The 13,306-nt window shown below is 34.5% G+C and overlaps 1 protein-coding gene across 31 annotated transcripts in view; it reads left to right on the top strand.

Annotated features, from left to right (window-relative positions):
* The window catches only part of LOC101884241 (CLIP-associating protein 1-B), an 81,863-nt gene extending 80,332 nt beyond the window's left edge, over positions 1–1,531 (top strand). For all 31 annotated transcript variants that reach the window (XM_073917147.1, XM_073917143.1, XM_073917160.1 and 28 more), the window contains one exon: positions 1–1,531. This exon is cut by the window's left edge and continues 2,141 nt beyond it. The gene's annotated coding sequence lies outside the window, so the exon portion shown is untranslated.
* The last annotated feature ends 11,775 nt before the right edge of the window (positions 1,532–13,306 follow it).

Genomic DNA, 13,306 nt, shown 5'->3' with positions numbered 1-13,306 from the left:
GTGCAATAATTTAATGTAAGAATGATCCAAATTGGATTTTATTCATCAAATAGCCCAGTCTTGTGCTTTAGGAAAGTTAGCATCGGTGTGGCCGTTGGTAGTCTCTTTGTAAATCTTGGTGCTTTAACAAATCACTTGTGCTTTTGCTTTTAGATTTATTTACTTTAGATTTTTTAGAACTTTAGATTTATTGTCTTTTTCCTTCTCCTGTTTAATTTTAATGTACTCATCGGAGTCAGAAATAATATTATTAACTCATATTAGAATCCCAAAGAACTCATTCACAGTCCTTCTAGCGAACTGAATCTTTTACCATCCTTCTGGCAAACCGAATCATATACTGTCCATCTGCGAATCGAATCATTTACAGTCATCCTAGTGAAACTGAATTCTTTAGAGCCCTGCAAGCGAATTAAACCATGTAATGTCTGTCTGCAAATCAAATAATTTAGCTTCCATTCGGGAATCAAATAATCTAGTGTCCTTCTAGCAAACTGAATCATATAATATTTGTCTGCGAATCAAATTATTTAACTTTATTTACGCGAACTGAATCATTTACTGTCCATCTGCAAATTAAATAATTTACTGTCCTCCTTGTGAACTGAATCATATACTGTCCATCTGTGAATCAAATAGTTTACAGTTCTTTAGCAAACCAAATCATATACTGTCCACCTTCGCATTGAATCATTTACAGTCCTCTTAATGAAACTGAATCATTTACCGTCCTTTTAGTGAACTGAATCATATTCTGTCCGTCTGCAAATCTAATCATTTACAGTTAGCCAACTGAACCATTTTCACTCTCTCTATGAACTGAATCATTTACAGTACTCTTTCTAGCGAACTGAATCATGCAATGTTCGTCTACAAATCTAAAAATTTAGGGTTCTTCTAGCAAATCAAATCCTTTATGCTCCTTCTAGTGAACTGAATCATTTACAGTCCTTCTGGCAAACCGAATCGTATACTGTCCATCTGCGCAATGAATCATTTACAGTCCTCCTAGTGAAACCGAATCCTTTACGCTCCTTCTAGCGAACTGAATCATATACTGTCCGTCTGCGAATCAAATCATTTACAGTTGTTTTAGCCAACTGAACCATTTACACTCTTTCAACGAACTGAATCATTAAAACTCCTTCAAGCGAACCAAATCATTTACCGTCCAGAAACTAAATCATTTAGAACAACAAAAGCGAATATATTTTAAAGTTTGTCTTATTTTTGAGATTTCTAGACTCTGCATTTACAAAGAGTCAACCGATGAACTGATTCACTTGATAATCTGCTAAGACACTGTAAATACTTTATAGTGAACCACATATTTAACCTTTAGTCCAGTTTGATAAGAGCTGCTGCTGCTTTACTAGTGAACTAAGCTGAATTAACCTGAAGGAGAGATGTAGATTGAGTCTCGAGCTTCACGAGATTCCTTTAATCTCCACGTCTGTATTTATTTGGCTGTATGGCAGCTGTTTCTCTGCCGTCTGTAAGCTCTATATATAAACCAAATCTGCCTTTTCCAGTCGTGTGTCTGCGTGAGTTTTATTTCAGTGTCATTTTGCATTATTCCTGACCGCCGTCTAGTGTTAAATATTCATCAGGTGTTGATTTTGAGGTTATTGGTAATGATTTAATGCTGAGGTGCTGTGTTTTCCACCTCTGATCTGTCAATGTTTTCTCCATTTGATCTCGACAGGCAGAGAATAAGAGAATCTGTGCTTTTAATTGCACGACATTTCGTCATGCAAACTTCTGCTGAACTTAATGTGATTCATTATTAGCCTGGTGTGCTTTTTGTGCATTTCAAAATGTGTTTGAAGCTTATAATTTAATTTATATATTATAATATGATCACATCTGAGATTATGAACATCATATTACGAGCGTCCTAATCATATTTGTAACCTGAAATCAAAATGAATATCTTAAATTGGAAATGAAAGCAAGTGTAAGAAAGAAAGAAGGGCAGCACGGTGGCGCCTCGCAGCAAGAAGGTCGCTGGCATTTCTGTGTGGAGTTTGCATGGATGTTGGCGTGGGTTTCCTCTGGGTGCTCCGGTTTCCCTCACAAGTTCAAAAGACATGTGGTATAGGGGAACTGATAAGCTAAGATGTCCATAGTGTGTGAATGAGTGTGTATGGATTTTCCCAGTGTTGGGTTGCAGCTGGAAGAACATCCGCTACTTAGAGCATATGTTGGGTAAGTTGGCGGTTTATTCCGCTGTGGTGACCCCAGATTAATAAAGGGTATGTATATATATATATATATATATATATATATATATATATATATATATATATATATATATATATATATATATTTACAGTTGAAGTCTGAATTATTCGCTTCCTGTTTATTCTTTTCCCTCTTTCTGTTTAACGGAGAGCAGATTTCTTCAACATTTCTAATCATAATAGTTTTAATAACTCATCTCTAATAACTGATTTATTTTATCTTTAACATGATGACAGTAAATAATATTAGACTGCATATTCTTCAAGACACTTCTATACAGCTTAAAGTGACATTTAAAGGCTTCACTAGGGTAATTAGGTTGTTCTGTAGATTATCAAGAAAAAAATTTTGCTTAAAGGGGCTAATAATATTGAAAATTAAAGCTGCTTTTATTCTACCCAAAATAAAACAAATAAGACTTTCTCCAGAAGAAAAAATATTATCAGACATACTATGAACATTTCCCTGCTCTGTTAAACATCATTTGGAAATATTATAAAAAAAGAAAAAAAAATCAAAGGGAGGCGAATAATTCTGACTAATTCTGATATATATATATATATATATATATATATATATATATATATATATATATATATATATATATATATATATATATATATATATATATATATTCTGGATAAGTGCATTTCTCTTATGCAAATTTGAAATATTTTACTTGTGGAATTTGACCTTGAATATTATTAATATTCTTATAGTTTTATCTTTTGTAAATGCGTATTCTCACTCATCAGTTTTCTGTGGGGTGTTGAACTTTAATTTTAATGGATAATTTGTATTAATTTAATTTTTAAATCTGTGTATAATATACACAGATATATCTGCTTATATATCTGTGTGTAATCTGTGCATAATTAATGTTAAATCATTAATATTCATATTTTTTGCAATTCACAATTTTGATTTTTAAAAAAATAATGCCATCTTACAGCATCAACAGTCCTGAATAATAATTTGAAGATCTGGTCATTACCAGAAAACATCTCATTTTTATAAGAAGCTTTGAGAGATGTTAAGTCATTATTACATGAAAAGTAAATCATTATTATGACTTGGAAATAATTTATTTTTTATTTCATGGCAGAAACGGGCTTCCATACTCTTTTTATTCTTCAATTATAATGTGATTTCCAGGATGGATTTCTGAAGATGATCAGAGTTCTGCATCCACCAGCAGGTGGCGATCAAACACAGCGAGTGAGATCAGACTGAGCATGCACAGTAACACACACTGGAGACTCAGGTGCATCACTTCTTTAATGATCTTATAATCATTTACAGAAGACTTTTATATAACTGCAGTAAAAAAAGCATGTACACTAACATTTTACAAGAAAATAGCATTTTAGTTTAGAACTGAGTGCTTAAATGTCACAAGCAAATGAGCAGAGAAGTTAAATGTTAGGGTGAATTATGCCTCTGATCTGATTTATTGATTTTTCAAAACAAATAGCATTTCATATGCACATTAGGGTTTGCATCATTCACTATAAGATACTCAAAATAGTAATAGGTAAACAAAAAAAAATTGTTAAGTTGACTGCTACTGCTGCTTTGTTAATTGAATTATTGGACTGTTTGCTGAAGACTCAATCTAAACGGATCATTTGAATCAGTGAGTTATTTACTCGAGGCTCACTCTGTGAACAGATTTCTTGAATCAGTGAATTGTTTACTAGAGACTCAATTGAACTGATCATTTGAATCAGTGAATGATTTACAGGAGACTCACTCTAAACTGATTATTTGAATCAATGAATCATTTACTGCAGAATAACTCTAAACGGACTATTTGTATCAATGAATCATTTACTGCAGAATCACTTAGTGAGTTGTTTACTGGAGACTCACTCCAAACAGATTTTGAATCAGTGAATTATTTACAGGCGACTCACTTTGAACGGATTACTTGAATAAGTGAATCGTTTACTGGAGACTTGCTCTGAACAGATCATATGAATCAGTGAATCATTTACTGGAGACTCACTGTGAACGGATCATTTGAATCAGTGAATCATTTACTGCAGACTCATTCTGAACAGATAATTTGAATCAGTAAATCATTTACCGCAGACTCACTCTGAATAGATCATTTAAATTCGTGAATCATTTACCGCCGACTCACTCTGAACAGATCATTTGAATCAATAAATCATTTACAGGAGACTCACTCTAAATGGCTCTTTTGAATCAGTGAGTTGTTCAATGGAGACTCACTGTGCACAGATCATTTGAATCAGTGAATCATTTACAGGAGACTCACTCTGAATGGATCATTTGAATGAGTGAGTTGTTTACTGGAGACTCTGAACAGATCATTTGAATCAGTGAACTGTTTACTGGAGACTCACTCTGAACAGATAATTTGAATCAATTAATCATTTACAGGAGACTCACTGTGAACGGATCATTTGAATCAGTGAATCATTTACTGCAGACTCATTCTTACAAGTTCATTTGAATCAGTGAATCATTTACCGCAGACTCATTCTGAACAGATCATTTGAATCAATAAATCATTTACAGGAGACTCACTCTAAATGGCTCTTTTGAATCAGTGAGTTGTTCAATGGAGACTCACTGTGAGCAGATCATTTGAATCAGTGAATCATTAACAGGAGACTCACTGTGAACAGATCATTTGAATCAATGAATCATTTACAGGAGACACACTCTGAATGGATCATTTGAATGAGTGAGTTGTTTCCTCCTGAACAGATGTCAATCTAATTCACAAAGGAATTGTTCAATTCATTTTGTGAACCGAATTAACAGGTTAACTGATAAAAATACATCTTAATTGAATAAACAAATACATAAATATCCATAAAGCAGATAGAGTTAAAATATATACTCTAAAAGTATCATCTACTAATATACTATTAAAGAACAGCAGTGAAGCATCACGAGTCTCTAAAGTCATCAGTTCGTCCTCTGAGATCACGATGAGACAACAGAATCATGAATGACACGGTGATAATTGTTGATGTCTGTGGAGAAACACGTGTATAAAGCCATCATCATCGCAGGCGAGAGACGCGCTCAAGCTGAAAATAGCAGATGATCTGTGATTGTATTATCAGCATCCGCGCTGACAGATCCGTTCACATGCAGAAATTGATTTACTGTAGACTTCATTCTGTGATTAATCATTGGCTGAATATCGTGAGCACTCGTTATAGTGGCACAGTTTCGGTTTCACACTGATTGGTGATGATATATAGTTAAGGGGAAAAAATATTCGCCCTCCTATGCCATATTTATCCTTATTTAAATATTAGGATTCAAGAATTTTTCACAGTATTTCCTCTAATTTTTGTTCTTTGGAGAAAGTCTTTATTTGTTTTATTTTGGCTAGAATAAAAGGAGTTTTTAATTGTTTTAAAGCCATTTTAAGGTCAATATTATTCACCCCTTCAGCAATATTAGTGTTGGATTGTCTCCAGAACAAACCACTGTTATACAATGACTTGCCTAATTACCCTGAGTCATTTAGGAATTTTAGAAATGGGTATTTACTTGTGTAATTAGCTGATCGTAATTAAAAATGTACATTTTATCCAAACCAATTTCACAAGAGAAATGTGCGTTTATTTTATAGTTACAGTGTAGCTATTTGTTTAGGTACTGAGTAATATTACTTAAATACATACATTATTAATTGTGGGTGTCACGGTGGCTCAGTGGTTAGCACTATGGCCTCACAGCAGGAAGGTCGCTGGTTCGACCATTTATTTATTGTGTAATAAAAGCATCTTTAACAGGAGTCCTATAAGTTTAAGGAAAGTAAATGCTCCATTTAATGCTCCTCTGAGGATTAAACTATCCAGGTTGACTTAAATCGCAGTCTTAGATTCTCCCGTACGCGTGCTGTCCAGCAATAATAAAGTAGCATATGAGTTATTGTTTATTTTAATAAATATTTAAATGTAAAATGTGCACATTATTTTTGACACCTACATGAAGACTTCAGTGCTGGATTTGGGACTAAATCATCCTCCTTAAATGCTGTTAAACTGCACAGTGTCCAATGTACTGTAATTTTTAGAGACGGTCCCTAAATTTGCGAAAGGCTGCTTAATGCCATTTATTGCTCTTGTTAAGCATCTTAAACAGGAGTCCAATAGGTTTAAGCACAGTAAATGCTCCATTTAATGCTCATCTGAGATTTAAACCATCCAGGTTGACTTAAATCGCCATCTGAGATTCCCCGTACGCGTGCTGTCCGCCAATAATAAAGTAGCATGAGTTATCGTTTATTTTAATAAATATTCAAATGTAAAATGTGCACATTATTTTTGACACCTACATGAAGACTTTAGTGCTGGATTTGTGATTAAATCATCCTCCTTAAATGCTGTTAAAATTAGAAAACTGCACAGTGTCGAATGTACTGTAACTTTAGAGACGGCCCCTAAATTTGGCAAGCGCCAACTTCACACCTTTAATTGTTGTCTAATAAAGTATAGCATCTTAAACAGGAGTCCTATGGGTCTAAGGAAAGTAAATACTCCATTTAATGCTCATCTGAGATTTAAACTATCCTGGTTGTGTCCTAAATCGCCATCAGAAATTCCCTGTACACGTGCTGTCTGGCAATAAGAAAGCAGCATATGTGTTATTGTTTATTTTAATGAATATTCAAATGTAATAGACGCACATTATTTTTGACACCTACATGAAGACTTTAGACCTTGATTTGTGACTAAATCAATCACCTTAATGTTGTAAAAGTTATGAAACTGCACAGTGTTGAATGTACTGTAACTTTAGAGACGGTCCCTAAATGTGCGAAAGCTAACTATACGCCGTTTATTTATTGTGTAGTACTTTAAAGCATCTAAAACAGGAGTCCTATATGTTTAAGCACAGTAAATGCTCCATTTAATGCTCATCTGAGATTTAAACTATCCAGGTTGACTTAAATCGCCGTCTTAGATTCCCCATACGCGTGCTGTCCGCCAATAATAATATTGCATTTGAGTTATTGTTTATTTTAATAAATATTCAAATGTAAAATGTGCACATTATTTTTGACACCTACATGAAGACTTTAGTGCTGGATTTGTGATTAAATCATTCTCCTTAAATGCCGTTAAACTGCACAGTGTCCAATGTACTGTAACTTTAGAGACGGTCCCTAAACGTGCGCAAGCCAACTATATGCCATTTATTGCTCTTGTTAAGCATCTTAAACAGGAGTCCTATAGGTTTAAGGACATTTAATGCTCATCTGAGATTTAAACCATCCAGGTTGTGTCTTAAATCGCCATCTGAGATTCCCCGTACGCGTGCTGTCCAGCAATAATAAAGTAGCATATGAGTTATTGTTTATTTTAATAAATATTCAAATGTAAAATGTGCACATTATTTTTGACACCTACATGAAGACTTTAGAGCTGGATTTGGGACTAAATCATCCTCCTTAAATGCTGTTAAACTGCACAGTGTCAAATGTACAGTAACTTTAGAGACGGTCCCTAAATTTGCAAAAGGCTGCTTAATGCCATTTATTGCTCTTGTTAAGCATCTTAAACAGGAGTCCAATAGGTTTAAGCACAGTAAATGCTCCATTTAATGCTCATCTGATATTTAAACCATCCAGGTTGACTTAAATCGCCGTCTTAGATTCCCCGTACCCGTGCTGTCCAGCAATATTAAAGTAGCATATGAGTTATTGTTTATTTTAATAAATATTCAAATGTAAAATGTGCACATTATTTTTGACACCTACATGAAGACTTCAGTGCTGGATTTGGGACTAAATCATCCTCCTTAAATGCTGTTAAACTGCACAGTGTCCAATGTACTGTAATTTTTAGAGACGGTCCCTAAATTTGCGAAAGGCTGCTTAATGCCATTTATTGCTCTTGTTAAGCATCTTAAACAGGAGTCCAATAGGTTTAAGCACAGTAAATGCTCCATTTAATGCTCATCTGAGATTTAAACCATCCAGGTTGACTTAAATCGCCATCTGAGATTCCCCGTACGCGTGCTGTCCGCCAATAATAAAGTAGCATGAGTTATCGTTTATTTTAATAAATATTCAAATGTAAAATGTGCACATTATTTTTGACACCTACATGAAGACTTTAGTGCTGGATTTGTGATTAAATCATCCTCCTTAAATGCTGTTAAAATTAGAAAACTGCACAGTGTCGAATGTACTGTAACTTTAGAGACGGCCCCTAAATTTGGCAAGCGCCAACTTCACACCTTTAATTGTTGTCTAATAAAGTATAGCATCTTAAACAGGAGTCCTATGGGTCTAAGGAAAGTAAATACTCCATTTAATGCTCATCTGAGATTTAAACTATCCTGGTTGTGTCCTAAATCGCCATCAGAAATTCCCTGTACACGTGCTGTCTGGCAATAAGAAAGCAGCATATGTGTTATTGTTTATTTTAATGAATATTCAAATGTAATAGACGCACATTATTTTTGACACCTACATGAAGACTTTAGACCTTGATTTGTGACTAAATCAATCACCTTAATGTTGTAAAAGTTATGAAACTGCACAGTGTTGAATGTACTGTAACTTTAGAGACGGTCCCTAAATGTGCGAAAGCTAACTATACGCCGTTTATTTATTGTGTAGTACTTTAAAGCATCTAAAACAGGAGTCCTATATGTTTAAGCACAGTAAATGCTCCATTTAATGCTCATCTGAGATTTAAACTATCCAGGTTGACTTAAATCGCCGTCTTAGATTCCCCATACGCGTGCTGTCCGCCAATAATAATATTGCATTTGAGTTATTGTTTATTTTAATAAATATTCAAATGTAAAATGTGCACATTATTTTTGACACCTACATGAAGACTTTAGTGCTGGATTTGTGATTAAATCATTCTCCTTAAATGCCGTTAAACTGCACAGTGTCCAATGTACTGTAACTTTAGAGACGGTCCCTAAACGTGCGCAAGCCAACTATATGCCATTTATTGCTCTTGTTAAGCATCTTAAACAGGAGTCCTATAGGTTTAAGGACATTTAATGCTCATCTGAGATTTAAACCATCCAGGTTGTGTCTTAAATCGCCATCTGAGATTCCCCGTACGCGTGCTGTCCAGCAATAATAAAGTAGCATATGAGTTATTGTTTATTTTAATAAATATTTAAATGTAAAATGTGCACATTATTTTTGACACCTACATGAAGACTTTAGTGCTGGATTTGAGATTAAATCATCCTCCTTTAATGCTGTTAAACTGCACAGTGTCAAATGTACAGTAACTTTAGAGACGGTCCCTAAATTTGCGAAAGGCTGCTTAATGCTATTTATTGCTCTTGTTAAGCATCTTAAACAGGAGTCCAATAGGTTTAAGGACATTTAATGCTCATCTGAGATTTAAACCATCCAGGTTGTGTCCTAAATCGCTGTCTGAGATTCCCTGTACGCGTGCTGTCCGCCAATAATAAAGTAGCATATGAGTTATTGTTTATTTTAATAAATATTTAAATGTAAAATGTGCACATTATTTTTGACACCTACATGAAGACTTTAGTGCTGGATTTGTGACTAAATCATTCTCCTTAAATGCTGTTAAACTGTACAATGTCGAATGTACTGCAACTTTAGAGACGGTCCCTAAACGTACGCAAGCCAACTATACGCCATTTATTGCTCTTGTTAAGCATCTTAAACAGGAGTCCAATAGGTTTAAGCACAGTAAATGCTCCATTTAATGCTCATCTGAAATTTAAACCATCCAGGCTGTCTTAAATCGCCGTCTGAGATTCTCCCGTACGCGTGCTGTCCGCCAATAATAATATTGCATATGAGTTATTGTTTATTTGAATAAATATTCAAATGTAAAATGTGCACATTACTTTTGACACCTACATGAAGACTTTAGTGCTGGATTTGTGATTAAATCATTCTCCTTAAATGCTGCTCAACTGCACAGTGTCAAATGTACTGTAACTTTAGAGACGGTCCCTCAACGTGTGCAAGCCCGCTTTACGCCATTTATTGCTCTTGTTAAGCATCTTAAACAGGAGTTCTATAGATTTAAGGACATTTAATGCTCATCTGAGATTTAAACTATCCTAAATAGCCGTCTGAAATTCCCCGTACGCGTACTGTCCAGCAATAATACTGTAACTTTAGAGACGGTCCCTAAATTTGCGAAAGCCAACTTCACTCCACTGATTGTTCTAGTACAGTAACTAGTACGGCCTCTTCTCTCGGCGGTGGCCTCGCACTTTTCCTCATCAACATTCACCCAGCCGGAGAAAATTAATTCTATTAAAGGCCTCAATTCCCTGCGCCAGACCTCACTGTTTAAACATCTTTTTAGTGTATGATTAGAGCATATTTCCCAAACCTGGCTGGGAGTGGCGGCTGGGTCGGGGAGGTCGAGCCAATGAAAGAGGACGACTTCATTGTGCGATGACTGCACCATAAATCATCGGGCGTTTTCTATAAATCACGGCAGATGGCAGGGAGCGAGCGCGGGCTCGTGGGAGTCCTGCGGCCCCGGTGCATGCAGGGAAGAGCGGACTGCGGCAGACGCGGGTCAGTGTTGGTGCTGACGGTTCGGGCTGTGCCGAGGGGCCGGTGATGAGATGCAGACCTGGAGGTCCAGGAGACCCACCTCTCCATACTGGCCCGCGTTTAACACGTCTAATCGGGCTGATTAATATGTATGCGTGCCTGGGCTCCCTCGGCCCATGTGCGGCCTGTCAGACTGACATCAGATGTCTCGTGTTCTGGGATTGCGGGAGGTGATTTGGCCGCTCTGTCATCCATTCTGATTATGAAGATGTAATTGAGCAGACTATGAAATTTAATGCGGTCGCATTGCAGCAGTGCTGGAGAGACGGGGCTCCAATCAGCCCAATGTCATTGTTATCTCAAGAGCCAAATCAACAAGACTTTCACAGATGTGCCTTTGACCAGTGTTAGGGCCAGAGACGCTGCTTATTAATGTGTGGCGTTTTCCATCGAATGTGTTTATGAATATTAGTATTGAAATATATTTAAAGCACTAGACACACTGAAAAAAGAACTGTTGCAAACAATTTATTTGTGCTGAATTTAAACAAATTAATTAAATTAAATAATGTTCAACTTAATTTGTTTGTTTAAATTCAACACAAATAAATTCTTTGCAACCACTTAACATGAAAAATTGAGTAAATCCAAGGAATCCTCTTTGAATATTTTTTTTTTCAGTGTATTTATTCAGGGCACAACTGCACATTTACTGATGGGTGTGCGGCTTCAACCTTTCCTCATCAACGTGCTTCAAACAAATACATTTCGCAGTTCTGCGCACAACTGAAATAGTATGAAGTAGTAAAAGGTATAATTACATTAAGCATGGTAAGTCGCAAAAAACACATCTCATCGCTCCCCAAATATCTTCTCAATTTAATTTAAACAAAATGATTACAGCAACTCGCCTTGCTTTTGGACTTACTGTACTGCATTTGTCAAAACAAAATGATTGATATGGGAGTCCTAAAGGGCAAAAGAACTTTGCAATTACTTCTCACATGCATGCTGTGAGAGGTGTAAGGTCTGTCTTTGCATGAACAATTGACTGAAACTGCTATTACACCTCTCACTAAGTGAAATATAAAAGACTGTAAACTGTTTAGTGTAAAAAACAAAGAGACAAACGGCCTGAAATGCTCTATTTTATGAAAATGTTAAGGGCAAAGTTTGTTTGTAGCTAAAATTACAATAGTTTTGAGCAAAAGAAGTTACCAAAAGGCCTGATGAATCAATATGATACATAATAAATTCCTACATGTATATGATATGAAAAATGGGGGAGGGGTGGGATTATTTTTACCTAATTAAATACAATATTATAAGCGTATAAAATGCTAAATAAACACTTTTTAAAAAAATATATATATATATATATAATAATTATTATTTGAAACTATTAATATGCATAATTTCAAAAATAGTTTTGGCACAATGGCGCCACAATCAAAATTGTGTATTGAAATATTATACACTTTTGAACACACTAAATACTGAATTTAAGATATGCAATTTATCAATTTGTGCTTTTTATTGGGAATCCAAAGTCATGCATTAAAATACTATTTACATTTATAAGCACTAAACATTATATAACATAATATAACATAATATAATATAATATGAGATAATATAATATAATATAATATAATATAATATAATATAATATAATATAACATAATATAATATAATATAATATAATATATAATATAAAATAATATAATATAATATAACATTATATAACATAACATAACATAATATAATATATAATATAAAATTATATAATATAATATAATATAACATTATATAACATAACATAACATAACATAATATAACATAATATAATATATAATATAAAATTATATAATATAATATAATATAACATTATATAACAACATAACATAATATAACATAATATAATATATAATATAAAATAATATAATATAATAGAACATAATATAACATAACCTAATATAATATAATATATAAAGCAATGGGCTACACTGGCTCCAATGGGGCGTCTTTCTCAGCCACTTGCATGCTGACCATGAGTTGGCCACACCCACTTATTTACATTTTGCGGTATACACAGAATATTACATTTAAGGTACACATTTTATTCCGCGGTAATATATACCATCAAACCACCATATCCTACACTCCTGTATGGATATCTAATGTGCTACTCTACAAAGTGACCTGATTTAACATCCACAAAACGGGACTCGTGTGTTTGAAGAATTTTCGTATGTAGTTGTACTGACACGGCTGTGATGATACCAGCGGTTATAAATTACATAGCGATTTTGCTGTATTTATGTTATGTCAAACATGCACACTTTTATAAATGTTTAAGCTCATTCTTGAGGCTGATCACGAATATTTTTTTTTAATGCCAGTTTCTTTGCAAATCCTGTCTTGTGGATATGATTATATGCGTTAATATGGAGACATGTTAATATGTGCCTGTCAATCAATGTCAGTGGGCGGTAAAAACTGCACTGCTATGTCACTTTGTGGTCGACCTTAACATCT

This window comes from Danio rerio, chromosome 11 (genome assembly GCF_049306965.1).
Source record: "Danio rerio strain Tuebingen ecotype United States chromosome 11, GRCz12tu, whole genome shotgun sequence".
Taxonomy (NCBI): domain Eukaryota; kingdom Metazoa; phylum Chordata; class Actinopteri; order Cypriniformes; family Danionidae; genus Danio; species Danio rerio.
The sequence above is the reverse complement of the archived record's forward strand: the minus strand, read 5'-3'. Positions and strand labels throughout refer to the sequence as shown.